General features: G+C 38.0%; 1 long non-coding RNA gene and 1 pseudogene across 2 annotated transcripts in view; one reads left to right on the top strand and one right to left on the bottom strand.

Annotated features, from left to right (window-relative positions):
• The window catches only part of LOC119530089, a 383,936-nt gene that overhangs the window by 29,194 nt on the left and 332,334 nt on the right, over positions 1-22,408 (top strand). The gene's annotated exons all lie outside the window — the stretch shown is intronic.
• On the bottom strand, positions 157-3,371 carry LOC119530087 (annotated as a pseudogene).

Genomic DNA, 22,408 nt, shown 5'->3' with positions numbered 1-22,408 from the left:
ATTTTTTTTTTAATGTTTCGATGACACTTTTCCTTGCTTTAATATTTTTTCTGTTTTCTGCTTTTGAAATGAGCTCTCAATTATAAAACATCAAACTACATTCATAAGCGGGTGTAGAAAATGCCAGTCATTGGCACAGCATGGAGAAGTCCACAAGTAAGGACATACAGCAGCAGCAGGTGGCAAGAGGTGGGAAGTGATTGAAGCAGTGGTTACAACAAATGTTCACAGGAAGCTAAAAATATCCAACAGGTTGTGCCCTAATGTTAGCACAGGTTAGACTAGTCACTACCTTGGTGAGTGGCCTCAGTGTGTTTGGGTTCAGATTCTACACATCAATACAATTTCTTCCAGTTAAGAGTTCTTGGCTTGCACCGATCACAGGGTGGCCAGAGGGCACTGGACCAGTCTATTAGTTTTTCAAAATGCTGTCGTAGACCTGATAGATGTACTGAGAGACTTCAGGAGCTCTACACTTCAGCGACAGCGTATAATTGGGGTTTCCTGGCTGGATACGTAGCTCAGCCAAAATCCAAATGCCATTAGTGAGCTTCAGTGATTGGTACAGCATGTCCTGCCCTTCCACATTCCTCTTGGCAATAGTATAAACGTTGTTTTGCAATTTGCTGGAAACAGTGTCAGCATTTAAATGACATTCCTTAATCTGAAACTGAAGTTCATTTTCATTGGGAATATCTTTCCATGTTGCGAGGAAGACCTGGCGCTCCATTTTGCCATCTTCTACAAAAAGCATGTTGAGTGGGATCAGGCAGCTGAAGTAGAAGACATCGATATTGTTTTTCACAGCCACCTGCAGGTTATTCAGAGGTTCCATCTTCATGACTGGGCCCAAGGTGTTGAGAGGCAGGGAAACATCAATGCTCTGGTTTGGCATCAGTGGTGTGTGGATGGCCAGAGGAGTGCTGGGGATGACACCAAAGCTATTCTTGTTAAACTGGATGGCAAAGTCTGTCATATGCTGCAGAGCTTTGTTGGTGAAGTTCATTTCCATGTAAATATGCCCTTGGCGGTGAGTGAATGTTCCTGAAATCTCCAAGCCTTTAGCCTTTACTGCAGGCAGCCAGACAGCTTTAGGAGCCACATATCCACCAGGTGCCATGCCTATCCCTGTGGAGAGTTCAAACAGGTCATTCAGACCACTGCTGACCACAGCAGGAGTAGGTGAAGGAGCAAAGGTTGCAGGCACTGATGATGGGATGAAGGACTGTCCCACTGCCGGACTTCCTCCAATGCCCCCGCCAAGGTCACTGCCAAGCAGACTATCTAGTCCTCCTCCCAAGAGATCCACCGCTCCCATCTGCATAGAGGATACCTGTGGTACATTGACTGGAGGACTGAGGTCAAGGTTCAAAAGGTCCCCCAGAAGGTCACCTTGAGAGGGGATAACTTGAGGCTGTTCCAGGTTGGTTGCAGAGGTGGTGCCAACAGGACTGTCACCTGCATCAGTGCTCCCATGATGAATTGGCAAGTGTTTGCGATGGATTCCATGACTTCCTTCCACAAAAGCATTGGGAGGCTTGTGGTACACAGAGGCCAAAGAACCAATGTGGCAGATTAGCTCATCCAGCAGAGTTGGCTCAATAAGATCTGTCTCCTCAGAGATCAGTGGCTTCTCAGACAAGACTACTTCTTTGGCTGTGACAGGGTCCGTTGAGAGAAGGAGCCAATAAATATAGCCCCTGTCTCGAAGATCAGGGTTATCAGAATCCTGGGTTGCCAAACTTAAAACCTGCTGGACCAACTCCTGTGTTTCCGATGGTTTCTTGAGAAACAGCTTCACTATGGCAGTAAGCAGAGTAAGCTGTACCTGGGTGCTTTCATCATGAAAGCCTTCCAAGAAGCTCTCTAGTAACTCATCTGCATTGTCAATCCTTTCAGCAAATTCTCCCACAATCCAAATCATAGCTGCTCGAGCATCTGGCTCATCCAGTGAGTCTAGGTTCTCACAAAGAGTGGCAATGATACTTTCGTATTTGCTGGGATATTTGCGGAAGATGTCTCTGATGACAACAATTGCCTCTTGGACCACATAATTTACTTTCGTCTGGATGAGATCAAGCAATGTGCTCACACAGCGTTCTGCAGATTGCTCCACCTTGATGGCACACCGTCCAATGGCTTGCACAGCTTTGCGAACAAAGTCAACATCCACCTCTGTGGCATATTCTTTCAGTTCTGCCAGAACCTGAGCAATGTTGGCTTGGGATGCCAAGCGAATCATGATGTCCAACTTCTCTAGTTTAACATAGATGGGATCATTGTACTTCACAAAGAAGACTTTGATTTCCTGCTTCAAGATTTCAGGCCTTTTCTGGACAATTAGGTTGATGTTCCTCAGGGCGACATATTGCACCTCTGGCTCCCCAGACAGCAAAGTGACAAGAGGAGGGGCTAACTTCTTCAGCAGCATATTGTAGTAGTCAGAGTCCTTGGGTAACAATTCTAGAAATTTCATTAGGGCTTTTACTGCTGAGAGCACCACTGCTGAGTTGGCATGGGATAGCCGGGGAGTTACCCGCTCACAGATGCTCTGAGCCTCCCGGTCATCTTTAGGGTTGTAATTAGACAGGCAGTCCAGGATGAAAATCTGGCCCCATTCAGTGCACTCATTCAGGGCTGTCAGCAACTTATTAATGTTCTGTGGGTTTAGATCCAGTAAGTTGCTATTTGGGTGAGACACTGATTTCAGATAACGCTGCTACAGCATTAGCCACCACCATTGGATTTGAATCTGCTATGAGATCTCGCAGAGAATCCAGAAATCCCTGATCTTCCACCATTTGGGCATTGATATCATGGAGCTTTGCCATGCAGACTGCTGCTGTTTTCCGAACATAGGGATCTTCATCCTTCAAGCATTTGCGGAGGGGCTCACAAAGATATTCAGTAATCTTGTCGACTGGGATGCACCCCATGGTTCTGATGGCCAAGGCCCGAATCAAAGGATTGGGATCTTCACAGTCCTTCACAAAGCTATTGACAGCCATGATGGCCATGTCTGGCTGGCTCTTGGCATAATTCATCAAATAGAGATACACAAGCTTCTTGAGTTCCAGGTTGTCAGTCTGCATACAGTTCACTACATCTGGAAAGAGAGAGCTAACATCTTTCTCCACGGTCATAGCAGCAATCACTTTCTTCACAGCCTCCTTCCTGTTTTCTTTCTTTTCATTGTTAAGTTCAGCCTTTAATTCAAAGATTTCTCCTTTTTTATTGGTTGTAAAGTACTTGGAGTCAGTCATGGTTTTGGATCTTTAATATGTACCGGAGGCAAGGCCGGAGGTGGCGGCAGCAGCCAGAGAGCACGGCCCAGGTGGTGTTGTAATGGTTTCCTGCCCGTCACGATTCTTTTTCCAGGTCTCGATAGCACATTTTAAAAATTGTACTAGTCCATGGTTTAATTTAGGGCTCACTGTTTGAGTAGTTCCTTGGATTTTTAAAAACATTTTATTCTGTTCCATATAAACAATCAACATTTCTCCTTTTAATGACATTCAGATATATAATTGAGTGCTGTTAATCAACTGTTCGTAATGCTGTGCTATCACCACCTCCATTACCAAAACATTTCCATCATTCCACAGAGGAACACTGGACATTTTAAGCCTTAACTTCCCTTTCCCTATCCTTATCCCAAACCCTGGTAACATTTATTCTAGATTCTGAGTTTATGAGTTTTCTTATTCTAATTATTTCATATTAGGGAGATCATACAATATTTGTCCTTTTGTGTCTGGCTTAACTCACTCAACATGATGTCTTCGAGCTTTATCCATGTTGTCCATGTATTAGACCTTCATTTTTACAGCCAAATAATATTCCATTGTATGTACATATCACCTTTTATTTACCCATTTATCAGTTGATGGACACTTGGTTGTTTTCCATCTTTTGGCAATTGTGGATAATGCTGCTATGAAGATGGGTATGCAAATACCTGTTCAAGTCCCTGCTTTCAATTCTTTGGAGTTTACACCAAGCAGTGAAAATGCCAGGTCATATGATGGTTCTATTCTTAGCTTTCTCAGTACCCACAGAGGATGCACCATTTTACATTGCCACCAGCAATAAATTCATATTCCTATTTCTCTGTATCCTCTCTGTTCATTATTTTCTGTTTCTTTAATAGCAGCCATTCTCATGGGTGTGAAATTGTATCTTATTTTGGTTTCGATTTGCATTTCCCAGATAGCTAATGATGTTGAGCATCTTTTCTTGTGCTTTCTGGCCATTTGTATTTCTTCTTTGGGGAGATGTCTATTCAAACCTATTTCCCATTTGTTACTTAGGTTGTTTGTCTTTTTGTTGTTAGTTGAAGGATTTCTTTATATATTCTAGATATTAAACTTTTATTGGGTGTGTGGTTTCCAAATATTTTCTCCCATTGTGTAGGTTGTTCTCTTACTTTATATTAAAGCCCTGTGAGGCCCCAAATTTTTGATATTATGAGTTTCCACTTATCTATTTTTTTCTGTTGTTGTTGCTTATGCTTTGGGTATAAAGTCTAAAAATCCATTGCCTAACATAAGGTCCTAAAGACTTTTTCCTATGTTTTCTTCTAGGAATTTTATAGTTCTGGCCCTTATATTTAGGTCTTTAATCCATTTTGAGTTGATTTTTGTACAAGATATGTGGTAGGTTTCTTCCTTTTTTTTTGGCAATTGGAGATCCAGTTTTCCCAGGACAATTTGTTGAAAAGACTAATCAACCCCATTTGAGTGGTCTTTGCCCCATTGTAAAGAATCAGTTGGCCAAAAATGTAAGGGTTGATTTCTGAGCTCTCAATTCAATTCCACTGGACTATACGTGTGTCCTTGTGCCAATACCATGCTGTTTTGATTGCTATGGCTTTGCAATAAGTTTTAAGATTGGGTAGTGTGAGTCCTTCAATTTTATTCTTCTTTTTTCAAATGGCTTTAGCTATTTGGGGCCCCTTGCTCTTCCATATAAATTTGATGATTGGCTTTTCCATTTTTGCAAAAACGTTGTTGGAATTTTGATTGGGATTGCACTGAATCTATAAATCACAGAATTGACATCCTAAGATATTTAGTCTTCCAACCCATGAACACAAAATAACCTTCAATTTATTTAGGTCTTCTTTGATTTCTTTCAGCAATATTTTATAGTTTTCTATGGACAAGTCTTTTATATCCTTGGTTAGATTTATTCCTAGATATTTGGTTCTTTTAGTTGCTATTGTGAATGCAATCTTTTCTTGCTTTCTTCTTGTGATTATTCATTGCTTGTGTATATAAACACCACTGATTTTTGGGTGGTGATCTTGTACCCTGCACTTTGGTGAATTCATTGATTAGTTCTAGGAGTTTGCTGGTGGATTTTTCAGGAATTTTTTAGGATCATTTTCTTTGCAAATAGGGAAAGTTTTACTTCCTTTCCAATTGGGATGAATTATATTTCTTTTTCCTGCTTAATTGTTTTGGCAAGAACTTCCAGTACAATATTGAATAACAGTGGTGACAGTGGGCATCTTTGTCTTCTTCTTTATCTTAGAGGGAAAGCTTTCAGTCTTTCACCATTAAGTAGGATGTTAGCGGTGGGCTTTTGCTGTGTGTTAAGGAAATCATGTTATCATGATTAAGGAAATTTCCTTTTATTCCTAGTGTTCTAAGTGTTTTTATCAAATAGAAGTACTGGATTTCATCAATGCCTTTTCTGCATCAATTGAGATGATAATGTGTTTTCTTTCCTTCATTGTGTTAATGTGGTGAATTACATTAACTGACTTTCTTATGTTGCACCAACCTTGTATACCAGGGATAAATCCCACTTCATCATGGTGTATAATTCTTTTAATGTGCTGTTGGTTTTGGTTTGCTGATATTTTGCTGAGGATTTTTTGCATTTGTATTCATAAGAGATATTGGTCTGCAGTTTTCTTTTCTTGTGGTATTTTCATCTGGCTTTGGTATGAGGGTAATGTTGGCCATGTAGAATAAAATAGGGAGTGTTCCCTCATCTCAGTTTTTTGGAAGAGTTTGGTCAGAATTGGATTTAAGTCTTCTTGGAATGTTTGGTAGCATTCTCCTGTGAAGCCATCTGGTCCTGGGCTTTTTTGTTGTTGTTGGGAAGTTCTTGATTACTGATTCAATCTGTTTATTGGTAATTTATTTGTTGAGATCTTCTATTTCTTCTTGCATCAACATGGGTAGCTTGTGTGTTTCTAAGAATTTGTCCTTTTCATATAGATTATCTGTTTCATTTGTGTACAGTTGTTTATATTATCCTTTTCAAGTTTTTATTTCAGTGGGGTCAGTAGTAATGCCCCCTTTTCATTTCTGATTTTTGCTTTTTTGTATCTTCTCTCTTTTTTTCTTCATCAGTCTAGCTAAAGGCTCATCAATTTTACAGATCTTTTCAAAGAACCCATTTTTGGGTTTGTTGATTCTATTTTTTTTTTTTCTCTATTTCATTTATGCCTGCTGTAATCCTTGTTATTTCTTTCCTTCTACTTGCTTTGGTTTTAGTTTATACTTCTTTTTCTAGTTCTTCCAGTTTTTAAGTTAGGTCTCTGATTTGAAGTCTTTCTTCTTTTTTAATGTAAGCATTTAGAGGTATAAATTTCCCTCTTGGCACTGCCTTCCCTACATCCCATAAGTTTTTTTATGTTATATTTTCATTTTCATTCACCTCAAGATCCTAATTTCACTTGTGATTTCCTATTTAACCCATTGGTTGTTTTAAGAGTATGTTGTTTAATTTCACGTATTTGTGAGTTTTCCATTTCTCCCCCTGTTATTGATTTGTAGCTTCATTTGAATTGTGGTCAGAGAATATGTATTATATGATTTCAATATTTTTGAATTTACTGAGACATGTTTTTTTACTATTTTAGTCAGGCTGGCTGCCAAAATCCGATATACCAGAACTGGATTGGTTTTTACAATGGGAATTTATTAACTTACAGACTTGCAGTTCTGAGGCCATGAAAATGTCCAAATCAAGGCATCAACAGGCAATGCTTTCTCCCTGAAGACCAGCTATGGCAATCTTCAACTCCTCTGTCACATGGCTAGGCACATGGCGGAGTCTGCTTATCTCTCCCTTCTCTCCTGGGTTTCTTTGCCTTCTGCTTCTGGTTGCTCCATCTTTGGTTTTCTTTTTTAGCTCCTGTGGCTTTCTCTCTTGGCTCCTATGTCTTTCTCTATGTGTTCTTCTCTGAATTTCATCCTCTTATAAAGGACTCCAGTAAGAGGATTAAGACCCACATGGGGCATGCCTCAACTGAAATAACCTATTCAAGAGGTCCCATCCACTATAGTTTTCCACCCACAGGAATGGATTAACTTTATGAATATGATCTTCTGGGTCCATTTATGTTCAAATTACCACAGTTACCTAACATGTGACTTTCCTGGAGAATGATCCATGTGCACTCTAGAAGAATGTGTATTCTCTTTCTGTTGGGTCTCTCTCTATATGTCTATAAGGTCTAGTTGGCTTAGAGTATTGTTCAAGTCCTGTATTTCCTTACTGACCTTCTCACTTGATATTCTGTACATTATTAAAAGTGGTATAATAAAGTCTCCTAATATTAATGTAGAAACATCAATTTCTTCCTTCAAATCTGTTGGTGTTTGCTTCATATATTTTGTGGCTCTGCTGTTAGGTGCATATATATTTATAATTGTTACATCTTTCTGTTGAGTTGTCCCCTTTATCAGTATATAAGAATCATCTTTGTCCATAACTGATTTTAACCTAAAGTCTATTTTATCTGATATTAGCATAGCTACTCTAGTTCTCTTTTGGTTACTACTTGCATGGCATATTTTTTTTTTCAATCCTTTCAATTTCAACCTACTTACATCTGTGAATTTAAGATGAGTCTCTTGCAGACAGCGTATACCTGCTTTTTTATTCATTCTGCCAATCTCTGCCTTTTGACTAGAAAGTTTAATCCATTTATACTTAATGTCACTACTAATAATACAGGACTTTCTTCTGCCATTTTGCTAGTTAGCCTTTGCATGTTTTATGCCTTTTTTTGCCCTCCATTCTTCCATTAATAGCTACTTCTATATTTATTTGATTTTTTGTGTTGTACCTTATTGAGTGCTTTCTCTTTTCTATATGGATATATTTTTTATTTTCCTTGTGGTTACCATAGGGTTAGTATTTCATATCCTAAATATATAATGATATATTTGGTTTGATACCAACATCACTTCAATAGCATATACATGTACTTTTCCTATACCCCTCTGTCCCCCCATCATTATTTTGTACTTGTTACACTTGTGTTTGTACCTTATATATCCAAAACCATAGATTTGTCACTACTTTTTATATATTTGCATTTTGGCACCTGAAGGAAATAAGAAATGGAGTTACATACCAAACCATACCCTACAACAATACTGGCGTTTATGATTACTCAGATGTTTCCCTTTACCACTGATCTTTATTTTCTTTTGCCACTTTGAACCACTGTCTAGTGTCTTTTCTTTTCAGTTTGAAGAGCTCCTCTTGGCATTGTTTGCAGGGCAGGTCTAGTGGTGATGAACTCCCTCAGCTTTTGTTAATCTGGGAATGTCTTTATCTCTCTCTCATTTTTGAAAGAAAGTCTCACTGGATATAAAATTCTTGTATTCTTGTATTCTTTCAGCACTCTAAGTATTTCAACCCACTGTCTTCTTACATCCTTGTTTTCTGATGAGAAATCAGAACTCATCTAATTGGACTCCCCTGTAAATAAGATGTTGCTTTCCCTTGAAGCTTTCAGAACTCTCTACTTGTCCTTTGCATTTGATGGTGTGACAAATACATGATGGGGTGTATTTTTCTTCATTTTTAAACTGTTTGATGTTCTCTGGGCTTCTTTGATGTGCATTCACATCTTTTGCATATTTTCTTTCTTTTTTTTTTTTTGTCATTATTCTTTGAATATTCCTTGTGCCGCTTTCTCTTTTTCTTCTTCTGGTACTCCCATAATGTGTATATTGATGCACTTGATGGTGTCCTGGAGGTCTTTTAGACTATTCTCGCTTTTTATAATTATTTTTTCTTTCTTCACCTCAGTCTGACTCATTTCAAGTGTCTTGTCTTCACTTCCACTGATTCTTTCTTCTGCCAGCTTCAATCTGCTCTTGAAACCCTCTTGGGAATTTTTCATTTCAGTTATTGTGTTTTTCAATGCCAGCAGTTCTGTTTGGCTTCTTTTAAATATATATATTATATATATATATGTAATCTCTTTACTAAGACTTTCATATTACTCATTCATTGTTTTCCTGATACCTTTAGTTCTGTCTCATTTCCTTCATCTTCTGGAGCATTTTTAAGATCCTTTTTAAAAGGATTTGCTCATTATGTCCACATTCTGGTTTTCTTTGTTGGTGTTTTCTCAGTTTTTATCCTGTTCCTGAGGATGGGCCAACATTTCCTGTTCCTTGGTTTGTCTTATATATTTTTTGTTGCTGCACACTGTACAGTTTAATTGTCAAATGTTAACTCTGTGATTTATTCCCTGATATGTCTATTTCATGATTTTGTAACCAGTTGTTGAGAAGACAGAGATTTTCTTGCACTTCAACCCTCACATCATGTAGATCTGTCCAAGGTGAAGGCAGCTTATAGCATTTTCCCTGTCTTTCTGGGCCTGTGCCTTGTCCTGGGTTTTTTCTTGCTAGTTGTTTTGGAGTGCCCTTTTTTTTTTTTTTTTTTTTTTTACAAAGTTTTGTTGTCCCCTCTGTTTCCTAGGAGACAGACCTCTTTCCTGGATGTTTGAGGCTGACCATCCTTTGCCTCAGACTTTCCACCTCTGTAGTTTCTTACACTCCTTTCATTGTTGCAAGCTGCTTTTGCCTGGAGGGAAAATCCTGGGAGGAGGGACCTGCTGGAAAGGACTTTCCCAAATCAGTGTTTCCCAGCCAAACAGGGCCAGGGACTCACAAGGGGGTGCAGACCATCTCCACAGTGCCCTGAGTATGGAATCAGGAAGGTCACCAAGAGCTTCTTCCATGGCTCCCAAAGTTGAGCTTTCTTGGCTTGCCCAGTAAATGCAGCCATTCAACTAATTGTCCCCCACAGCCCTGAGGAAGCTCAGCACCCCTTATTCTTTACTTTCATCACCCTTGTCCAAGGCACATTGAAACAATGGATACTGACATCTTTGTCTGGGGCAGGTTGAAACAATGGCTGCCCCCAGCTATCTGAATTTGCTAGTCAAAAGCTGTGATCTGTGATTTGCTGTTCCCACCCTGGAACTTGGGGAAGAGGATTTTTATGTCTCTTTCTGTCACCAGGGGCTGGACCCCGCAGCAGCCTGCCACAAGAATGGGGGATGGGTGCTGGTAGCCACCAGAGAGCAATTTATTGTTCTTTACCACAATTTATCAGCTTCTTTCTTTGCCCCACTCATCCCTGAATGCTATACAGTGTTATTTTGACCCCTAGAGGTTCAAAATAGTTGTTTCAGATAGTCCCTGCCTGTTTAATAGTTGTTTTGGTGACAGGACTGAGTCCTGGTGATCCCTACTCTGCCATCTAACCACAAGCCTCTCTGGTCTCTTTTGGTTCCTTGACTCTTTAATGACTCATTATGTCTTTATCCTGCTTATTTGGTGGTTGTGTCTAATTCGTATTGGTGGATTATTTTTCAGGTACATGTCTGCTCTCTCTAAGAAGACAATAAATTTCTTGAGGGTAGGGTCTGGTCCTATACTTGTAGCAGGTACAAATGAGATTTTAACACACAAATTAAATCTGGTTTCATTGGAGTACACTATAGGTATCTCTGCAGTGCACAGAACTCATTATAGGGTCATATTACACATTGCACAGTTTGGGGTCAAAATATTAGGGTAAAACAGGATTTAAACAAGAAACCCAGAAAACAGCATCATGTGTCTTGTTTCTCTGGTCTGAGTTTTCTTTGGTCTACGCAGTAAATTCTGTATATGGTTGAGCAACCCTTAACTTGTTGGGAGTTATGTATAATAGCTTCAATTCCAATCTTGGCATTGACAGCTGAATAGGTCCCAGCACCAAATATTTGGGCAGGAGTGTTGAAATTCCATCTTGAAACGTGTGGGTCAGGAGTTATTTTCACACGCTTTCCACCAAGCATTGGATAATTTAAGCATTTGGTCAAGGTTGAAAGGTTTAGAGATTGTACTCCCTTAGTTTTATATTTAAAAATGGAAGAATCCATAATTTTCTTTTGTACCTTAAAATATCTGCAAATCCCATGTAATACAGAATTTTAGATTTAGCCTGTGGTGGGGTTTCCTCCATGTCTTTTGAAAGATTATTCCCAAATCCAGATAAAAACATTATAAAACTTTTTTCACTCAATTTCATTCCATTTACAAATTTTTTACCAATTTCCTGTGGCACTGTAAGTAATCTTTCTGTTTTCTTTGGTATGTATACTTTATAAACATCTTTAGTTAGTTGTAGCTCTCCAAAGTCATTATTTAGGCAAACCACTCAGATCTGATTTTTCTATTCTTTCTATATAAATTATCCCCTAGAGTACTTTAATTCTCATTATTTTATGCCTCCTCAATTCACTTTGATTTTTATGTATTTTTCTCATGGAGTCCTGAGGGCTAAGCATAACACTATGATGCTGATTCAGTAGGACCTATTTAAGGCAGCCACTTCACTTCTAAGTGAGACTGGATGACTGTGTTTATGCCACCTACACTCCAGTTAGTTTTTTTTTTAGCTGTCATCACTCATAGTAAATCCCGCTTTAGTTTCTTATAACAGTTCCATGTCTCTCTACCGTTATACCTTTACAAGGGCCTTCCTTCCATTACATGAAGGTGTTTTATATCATTCCCTACAGAGATATTAGCTTACTAGGCTGGATCTTATTTTTATTGCTTGCCTCCATTTCTAATCTGACTGTATTACTCAGTTTCATTTCTCAGCTCTGAATGTTAACAACGCTGCACAGATGGATGTTGTGATTTGCCTGCAGAAGTTATTAAGACACTATTTGCTTCTCCTCCCTAAAGTCATTAATAAAGATGGAGAGAGCAAGTTCAAAAGTAATCCCCGTGTTCTAGCATTAGAAACGCTCCCCCTCCGGAAAACAAATTGGATATGCCATTACTTAACCTTTCCTTTTGTTTTCTTTCACTCAGTCAGTTGAATCCCTTTCACCATGCTCATGACAAAAGAAATGCAGCCCAATATTATGAGTTGAATTAGAGGAACCCCTGATCTTTTGTCTTTGTTAAAGTCAGGATTTAGGCCATTTTCTCTGATGAATTAGCACTAATTGCATAAAAAGAGCTTAATTAGATTCACCTGATGAGATTAGTAAAGTGATTATTTCTCAGAATTTACCAAAAAAGAAAAGTCCTTTAATTTGTTATGCTTTCAAGGAGTAAAACAGCAGCTGGGAAAGAGTCAAAGGGTATTAAGTCATGTTTGAGCTCCTTTGCAACAGATTGGTGGGAAATAATTTTGTGTCCATGTTATCCTGGTATCAGCAATCTAAACAAGGCTACACAGAGAAAGGGAAAACAGGGGCTTTCGTCCTTCATTTAAGAACTGAACACCGACCCCAGGCACTGGGATTGCAATGATGAATAAGACAGACACATTCCCTGCTCGGCAGGAATGTGAAAGAAGGGTCAGCTCACAAGGAAAAAACAATTTCAGCACAGGGCGATCAGTACTCTCACCCCAAATTTCGAGTTGCTGTAGGAACCCCTAGGGGGAACACCTACCTTCTTTAGAACTAACTGATAGTGGCAGCATCTTGTGTTTGGAACTGTTAGCAAGAATGGAATAAAAAAGTTGGATTAATCAGCATAGAATACTAATTTATGTGGGTTAGTTAGCATAGACTAGCAATTTAGCTGTATTAATCAGCATAAAAAAATAATTTGTAAGGCCAAAGGAGGAAAAGATGCTTTTAGCATCACTGTTGAAAATACATATGGTACCCTATGTAATTCCCATAAAAATGTTGTAAGAACTTGCATAAATGCAATGCAATATTAAGCTGTAGAAAGACTGTTATTGAATAGTGTTCACTTATTACTTTCCACAGCAAAATTATATATACTTAGTAGATAGTCATCCAGTTGTTGAATGGAATTCGGGAGATGCAGAGGGGTATAATTAGTTGAAAGTGCAATTAAACAAGAATATGTCAGATGATAAACTTCATTTGGGTTATTTCTAATGACTGGGATAGAGGAACTGTACTAGGATTGCAACCTTGTGAGGTCCAAGTCAGAAAATTTGTGGTGGGACCATCCATCTACTTCTCCTTCAGTGAACTTCAAAAACATGCCCTTTAGGTTGGTGCTTTTGGATAATCTCATGAATGGAGTCTATTATGCAATCCTTCCATACTCAAGGGTGGCTTTGCCTCCCAGGAAGGGCACAGCTGAGATACACAAGTGGTGCAACTGCCTGGATCTGGCTCTCCTGCCCTTGAAAATGTAGCAATGCGCTTGGTGCATGCAGGGCAGCCCCTCTCTGGGCTCAACTTTGGCTGTAACAGTGAAGCAGTCTGTGATGCATTAGCTTGAGACTCTTAGAGGTAGTCTCATTGCTCAGGAAAACAGATTTGAAAATTGACACCTATTGTAAAAATTGTGTTTGGGTGATAATGGATACATGAAAATCAGGTAACACATTGGTATCTTCCATTTACCACAGTGTAGATGTCTACCAAATGAAAAATAGTAGATTATGAGGTATCTTTGTGGTGTTGGAACTGTGTAGTATCTTGCTTGTGGTGATAGATACACAAACCTACTCTGGTGATAAAATTGTATAGAACTCAATGCACACACACACACACACACACACACAAAAGAGTACAAGTAAAACTTGGGAAATGTCAATAAGATTTGTGGATTAGCTCAATGTCAAATTCTTGTGTGATATTGTACTGCAGTTTTCTAAGATACTACCCCTGGAATAAACTGGGATAAGTATATATGGGATCTCACTGCATGATTTCTTAAAACTGCATGTGTATCTACAATTATCTTAATAACAATTTCAATAAAATAAAGAGACTCACAGTGAAATCTCTGGTTTCAGTATTATTCAATGATGAGTTTCACTTCTGAAAAAAAATAAATTCGAGCAAATTACTTTAAAAATTAGGATATAATAATATGATGGTAAAGGAAAAACATCTCTGGAATGTTTTTAGCTAACAAATTTGCTTATAAAGAAGGGTGATATATGAATCTAGCAGTTTCTTGGGAGGAAGTTTAGTTTAAAAGATAGAAGTAGTATAGTAATCTGGAAATAAAGTATAAAGACCCACTTTCAGTAAATTTTTAAATGATGTGATAAATATTTTCATGTGAAACTTTAAATGAAAATTGTTAAATAGTAGTCACTATGATATAATTTCATGATTATTTGGTGAGCAGAATCTTATTCACTGTTTTAAAATCTATGAAAGAGCATTTCTTTCCTTATAAATTTAGAATGTAATCCAAACATAAAATCAAGTAAAGCTAACACTTACAGTCCTAGGATTTGCCATTTGAGTGTGTATATGTGTGTGTTTGTGTGTACTATGTCAAAGTACTCACCTTGTGAAGCCACATACCTATTCCAACTATATTTCTTTAGTTTACAGCATTCTTGGAAGTTTTCTTTTGCAAATGCTTTTGGACCCTATGACACATTAATTTGAATACAATTGGGGTGGGAAGTGTTTTGTTTTTGAGAGGGGTAAAAATCTATCAAGTTAATTTTGAAAAATGATATGGTTGATGAAATGGAATCATATTCTACTGGGTCATAAAAAAGGGGTTGCTGTAAAGCAACTTGTTTGATTTTCTTGAGTGGTTTATTTATTGGCTCTGAATAAAGCAAGAAATGTTTAGAGCTATGGTAGCCTTAAAAGGGTACATGTATATGACACTTGTTTACTTGGTTGTGCTTGTTATAAAGCCAGTTTTGTGACTCTGGACAAATCTTTTGCCTTATATGATTTGATATTTGTTGAACACCTACTATATGCCAAGTTGAAGGGGGGATAAAGGAGTATTGGACATATTTTCAACCCATTGAGATAGTAGTTAGAAAGTAAGACACATTCCATACATCGCTTTTACTCCCTGTGCTTAATTATCAATGTACAGACATCCGGCCCTTGGCCGATTTTATCGAGAGAGTGATGAATACTGTATCCTGGACTGTTCATCCAGAATGTAGTGCCTGGCAGTTGTGTGTGAAACTGGAGTCTTTGTGGACCAGAGCTGCTGAGCTTGAGGAAGTCTTGAAGGCACTGAGTAGAATGCATCCAAGGAACAACTAGGATGAGCTGATGAAGAACTGGTGGGAACCTTGCTCTGGACTATCCGGGAGATTTAGTTGTTCACCGAGTTGAGAAGTACTTCTTGAGTCCTTCAGCACTGGGAGAACATACTCTCCTGTTTTCCTTTATATGGTACCTAGCAATCACTGTGCTTCCTCGTATCTCCATTGCAGTTCTAGGCCAAGGTCAAGATATCAGGGACTGCTACAGCATATTATGTGTTGAGTCTGAGAATGAACTGGAACCTCTGGGTAAACAAGAATTGGATCTTAGTTCCACAAGGCCCTATCAGTTGCTAAAAGGCTCTAGTGTGAGCTCACAAATTGTGAGTTATGACCAAGTTTCAGAATTTCTATGTTGCTTCCTCAATCAGCCTTGTTTTTCTGAATGTTGTTATCTTTAATCAAGGTTGCAAAGTGATTTTAATTTTCTTGCTTATGTATTAAAGAAGGGTTTCTTTGCCATCTCAAGTGATCCATCAGAAATTAATTAATTTTTAATTTAGTCACCTATTGAGGTCTAGAAACTACAAAAATAAACATTTATTGATATAAAACATTGCATGAGCAGAAAAAAATTTCCTAGTAGAAATATTTGGTCTATCAGTGAAACAAAAAGAAGGCTCACTTTTAGGGAGAGTGCTCTCTAAATCCATAATATAGATTCCATAATATAGAATCCATAATATAGAAAGCTAGATGGGGTAAAAGAAAGAAAGAAATAAAAAAGAGAAGAATATGGAATAACTTGTAATTCTTAGTTTTCAGGTTTCCTTATTGCTAGGTTTTGTGGAATCCAGTTCCATGATAAAGTTTTCCACATTATTATCCTCCTAGCCGTTCTTGTATTTAGGAAGAAATTCAAAATTTTTTCCCCTCTTGCGATGTTTTGGATGAGTCATCTTACTCTTGGATTCTGTTAGCATGAATATAAGGCTTATATTCAAATCAAGTTTATAAAATAAAATATTTCTTCTTTCAAATTTATCTCTGTCGCCTGTCTCCCTCATCAGATGTCAAGATTAATTCAGCTCTAGTGAATAACAAGGCTTGTTCTCTACATAAGAAAGCAAGCATTGTTTTCTTACAAATGAGTAGAAACTGCTGAAAGATGGGGTCCCAGCCTCCCACTTTTATCTTGGGTTCCTGGGAGAGTCAGAGTGCTAAGAGATATTATCCATCTTTCTCCCAGATATTTTTCAAGATCCCTAGGCCTCCCATTGTGCTGGAAGGTGAGAGAAGATTTAAAATCTGAGAGTGATTCCTCACGTTACTGTGGTTTTCTATTACTGATACAATACTTGGCTTCCCAACATCTGTGACACAGTGTTTTTTTTTTTTTTTTTTTTTTCTCAAAGGTAATGAACAGAGATGGCTGCTCTTAAGAACAGTTACCCATAAGCTAAGTATCAGATTGTTAACACTTCGCTCCAAGGGGTTCAATTATTCATCCTTTGATTTTTTTTTCTAAGAAAGTGCTTACTAAGACTAAAGAAACTCAGCTTCAGAGAAGGAATGTAGCATTCAGTCACTATAGCCTTTGTTAATAGCTATTTTTTTTTTTTTTTTTTTTTTTTAATAACCAGGAGCTCTAATTTTCTTTTCTGGGTTTACCTGTTGTAAAGGGTGCAACAGGATTTCTTTTTGATGCTGCAGAAGGAATCCCTTCTCTCTGGGTTCTTTTGGCAGAGGCCTTTCAAAATGTGGAAGGGATTTTTGCCTCTTGTTCACTGCTATATTTTGAACCCTAGAACAGAGCTTGGCTCTCTGTAGACCCTCAGGGAATATTTGTGGAATGAATGAATGAATCCTCAAGAAATACTGCAGGATGTGGGTTTATTGCAGCTTGACCTCTAATGACCTTCTCATGGGGAGGAAAGGCTTTCAGTAAGTTGCATGTGTCCCCTATGTGTCCCCTTTCTATTCCTTTGTCCTGGGAACATCTTGCTCCACCTTTTCCCAGGCTCATTCCCTGAGGGGGAAGAACTCTGTGGCCTAGATTACTAAAACCCACAATTCTTTCAGGGGCCGCAGTTGAGAAGTTGAAAGGTCTTGGGGTGTCTGCATCAACCTGGAAGAGAAGTGCCCGTTAGCAGAGGGGCCATTCCCAGGACAACATGGCTGCCAGGCTGTGTCTTTCCCAGACTTGTAAAACGCACACCTGCATTATTTAATTTTTGAATGCCGTAGACCTAATTAATAAAGTATAAAACAGCAACCAATTATTATATTTTAGAGTTCTTATTTCATCACAAACAACCCAAAGTACGTGAAGCTAGGTTGGAATGTGTAAAGAAAAGCAAAGAAAGCAGATTCTGAAAAGACCAGCATGTGACTTGTACAACAGCTCTGAATTACAGTCTGAAGGTTGGAATGCTGACAGTTCCTTTTTTCTTTCTTGTGATTGCCAGGATTTTATTTAACCCCTTAACAGATCATTTCTGAGCCAGTCTTAAGATGAGAAAATTCTTTGAAGAATTATACATGATGTGGAATATATTCTGTACCTTGTTATCAGTGGAGGTTACACTGTTTATAGAGAGTGGATTTCTTGCAGGCAGGGCTGGAGGAGATGAAGTCCTTGTCTTAATAGCTTATGACAGACCCAAACCATTTCTTTTTAGCCATGCAGCTGTTTGTAAATCTGCTTAGTTGGCCATCCAAAGTGATGACGTTTAAGATATAGTTGATACACTGCTTATTTAAAGAAATATTTTAAAATTAATTCTTCAGATCTATGCAATATTTTATCTTTTCAGTTTAATAGTATCCAAATGTGCTTTTGGTTGCTTTTGTGAAGCAAAAAACACGTGTGTTTCTTCATAAATCAGTCACTTAGCTTTGAAAACATAATAGATTTCAAGTATGTAGCAAAGGCCTTCTAAACACAATTATTGGAGAAGTATGAGGAGTTGAGTTTGCTTCTCTTTTGGATTTTTAATGGACTTCACTGTTATGTAGTGGAGACAGAAATATGCCATGGAAGTCTCTGGTTAAGAGCCAAGCCTTTTTCTCTTTCTATTATTTTAGATCCTATTGTTTCTATCTGATGTGCAGAATGGAATATACACATACTTACTGCTTTGTAAAATTATTAGAAAAAATATACTCATTAATACCCATAAAAACTTACTCTTTTGAGTCATAAGGTAAATATACTGACACTTTAATTCACAATTTTAAATTCCGACTTTGTAAAATATTTTCATGTACTTCCAATGAAGGTATTATTGCGTTTGTGAATCTTTGTCTCATTTATGATAAAATTATATGAGATCTTTACATTTGTGGAAATAAAGCACATAACTTGAAAGTTATTTCAAAATATGTGTCAAATCCCTCTCATTGTTCTGTCATTTTTATCTCTAATTTTTACTTCTATTTCTTCATTTGTTTCCATTCCTACTTCCACTATCCCAGTCTGAGTCCCCTTCATTTCTTTATTATTTGGACTATTGAGATAAAATGCCTTCCCCCAAGCCCTGGAATAGTTAATGACAGAGGAAGATTCTTTATATAAAAAAGCAGAAGTCCAAACTGAACATTCAAACCAGTCACAACGGAGACACACCAAAACATTAACAGTAATGGAATTAGGAGTGCTACTTATTTTTTTTTTTTTTTTTAATTCAGTTTTATTGAAATACAGTCACACACCATACAATCATCCATGGTATACAATCAACTGTCCACAGTATGATCACATAGTTATACGTTCATCACTACAATCTATCTCTGAACATTTTCCTTACATCAGAAAGAACCAGAACAAGAATAAAAAATAAAAGTGAAAAAAGAACACCCAAACCATCCCCCCATCCCACCCCATTTGTCCTTTAGTTTTTTTTTTTTTTTTTAATCATCATTTTATTGAGATATATTCACATACCACGCAGTCATACAAAACAAATTGTACTTTCGATTGTTTACAGTACCATTACATAGTTGTACATTCATCACCTAAATCAATCCCTGACACCTTCATTAGCACACACACAAAAATAACAAGAATAATAATTAGAGTGAAAAAGAGCAATTGAAGTAAAAAAGAACACTGGGTACCTTTGTCTGTTTGTTTCCTTCCCCTACTTTTCTACACATCCATCCATAAACTAGACAAAGTGGAGTTTGGTCCTTATGGCATTCCCAATCCCACTGTCACCCCTCATAAGCTACATTTTTATACAACTGTCTTCGAGATTCATGGGTTCTGGGTTGTAGTTTAATAGTTTCAGGTATCCACCACCAGCTACCCCAATTCTTTAGAACCTAAAAAAGGTTGTCTAAAGTGTGCGTAAGAGTGCCCACCAGAGTGATCTCTCGGCTCATTTTGGAATCTCTCTGCCACTGAAGCTTATTTCATTTCCTTTCACATCCCCCTTTTGGTCAAGAAGATGTTCTCCATCCCACGATGCCGGGTCTGCATTCCTCCCCGGGAGTCATATTCCACGTTGCCAGGGAGATTCATTTCCCTGGGTGTCTGATCCCACGTAGGGGGGAGGGCAGTGATTTCACCTTTCAAGTTGGCTTAGCCAGAGAGAGAGGGCCACATCTGAGCAACAAAGAGGCATTCAGGAGGAGACTCTTAGGCACAAATACAGGGAGGCCTAGCCTCTCCTTTGCAGCAACCGTCTTCCCAAGGGTAAAACTTATGGTAGAGGGCTCAACCCATCAAACCACCAGTCCCCTATGTCTGTGGTCATGTTAGCAACCATGGAGGTGGGGTAGGTGAATACCCCTGCATTCTCCACAGGCTCCTCAAGGGGGCACTACATCTTTTTTTTTTTTTTTTTCCTTGTTTGTCTTTTTTCTTTTCTTTTTTTTTTTTAACTTTCCCTTCTTTTTAAATCAACTGTATGAAAAAAAAAGTTAAAAAGAAAACAAACATACAATAAAAGAACATTTCAAAGAGACCATAACAAGGGAGTAAGAAAAAGACAACTAACCTAAGATAACTGCTTAACTTCCAACATGTTCCTACTTTACCCCAAGAAAGTTACATAATATAGCAACATTTCAGTGAACTTGTTCCTACTACATCCATCAGAAATTAACAGACCATAGTCATTTCTGGGCATCCCCAGAACGTTAAATAGCTTATCTGTTCTTCTTGGATTATTGTTCCCCCTTCCTTAATTGCTCTCTACTGCTAGTTCCCCTACATTCTACATTATAAACCATTTGTTTTACATTTTTCAAAGTTCACATTAGTGGTAGCATATAATATTTCTCTTTTTGTGCCTGGCTTATTTCGCTCAGCATTATGTCTTCAAGGTTCATCCATGTTGTCATATGTTTCACCAGATCGTTCCTTCTTACTGCCGCGTAGTATTCCATCGTGTGTATATACCACATTTTATTTATCCACTCATCTGTTGAAGGACATTTGGGTTGTTTCCATCTCTTGGCAATTGTGAATAATGCTGCTATGAACATTGGCGTGCAGATATCTGTTCGTGTCACTGCTTTCCGATCTTCCGGGTATGTACCGAGAAGTGCAATCGCTGGATCGAATGGTAGCTCTATATCTAGTTTTCTAAGGAACTGCCAGACTGACTTCCAGAGTGGCTGAACCATTATACAGTCCCACCAACAATGAATAAGAGTTCCAATTTCTCCACATCCCCTCCAGCATTTGTAGTTTCCTGTTTGTTTAATGGCAGCCATTCTAACCGGTGTTAGATGGTATCTCATTGTGGTCTTAATTTGCATCTCTCTAATAGCTAGTGAAGCTGAACATTTTTTCATGTGTTTCTTGGCCATTTGTATTTCCTCTTCAGAGAACTGTCTTTTCATATCTTTTGCCCATTTTATAATTGGGCTGTCTGTACTATTGTCATTGAGTTGTAGGATTTCTTTGTATATGCAAGATATCAGTCTTTTGTCAGATACATGGTTTCCAAAAATTTTTTCCCATTGAGTTGGCTGCCTCTTTACCTTTTTGAGAAATTCCTTTGAGGTGCAGAAACTTCTAAGCTTGAGGAGTTCCCATTTATCTATTTTCTCTTTTGTTGCTTGTGCTTTGGGTGTAAAGTCTAGGAAGTGGCCTCCTAATACAAGGTCTTGAAGATGTTTTCCTACATTATCTTCTAGGAGTTTAATGGTACTTTCTTTTATATTGAGATCTTTGGTCCATTTTGAGTTAATTTTTGTGTAGGGGGTGAGGTAGGGGTCCTCTTTCATTCTTTTGGATATGGATATCCAACTCTCCCAGCCCCATTTGTTGAAAAGACCATTATGGCTCAGTTCGGTGACTTTGGGGGCCTTATCAAAGATCAGTCGGCCATAGATCTGAGGGTCTATCTCTGAATTCTCAATTCGATTCCATTGATCTATATGTCTATCTTTGTACCAGTACCATGCTGTTTTGGCAACTGTGGCTTTATAATAAGCTTCCAAGTCAGGGAGTGTAAGTCCTCCCACTTCGTTTTTCTTTTTTAGAGTGTCTTTAGCAATTCGAGGCATCTTCCCTTTCCAAATAAATTTGATAACTAGCTTTTCCAAGTCTGCAAAGTAGGTTGTTGGAATTTTGATTGGGATTGCATTGAATCTGTAGATGAGTTTGGGTAGAATTGACATCTTAATGACATTTAGCCTTCCTATCCATGAACATGGAATATTTTTCCATCTTTTAAGCTCCCCTTCTATTTCTTTTAGTAGAGTTATGTAGTTTTCTTTGTATAGGTCTTTTACATCTTTGGTTAAGTTGATTCCTAGGTACTTGATTTTTTTAGTTGCTATTGAAAATGGTATCTTTTTCTTGAGTGTCTCTTCAGTTTGTTCATTTCTAGCATATAGAAACATTACTGACTTATGTGCATTAACCTTGTATCCCGCTACTTTGCTAAATTTGTTTATTAGCTCTAGTAGGTGTATCGTTGATTTCTCAGGGTTTTCTAGATATAAGATCATATCATCTGCAAACAATGACAGTTTTACTTCTTCTTTTCCAATTTGGATGCCTTTTATTTCTTTGTCTTGCCGGATTGCCCTGGCTAGCACTTCCAGCACAATGTTGAATAACAGTGGTGACGGCGGGCATCCTTGTCTTGTTCCTGATCTTAGAGGGAAGGCTTTCAGTCTCTCACCATTGAGTACTATGCTGGCT

Source organism: Choloepus didactylus, chromosome 3, assembly GCF_015220235.1.
Source record: "Choloepus didactylus isolate mChoDid1 chromosome 3, mChoDid1.pri, whole genome shotgun sequence".
NCBI lineage: Eukaryota > Metazoa > Chordata > Mammalia > Pilosa > Megalonychidae > Choloepus > Choloepus didactylus.
The sequence above is the reverse complement of the archived record's forward strand: the minus strand, read 5'-3'. Positions and strand labels throughout refer to the sequence as shown.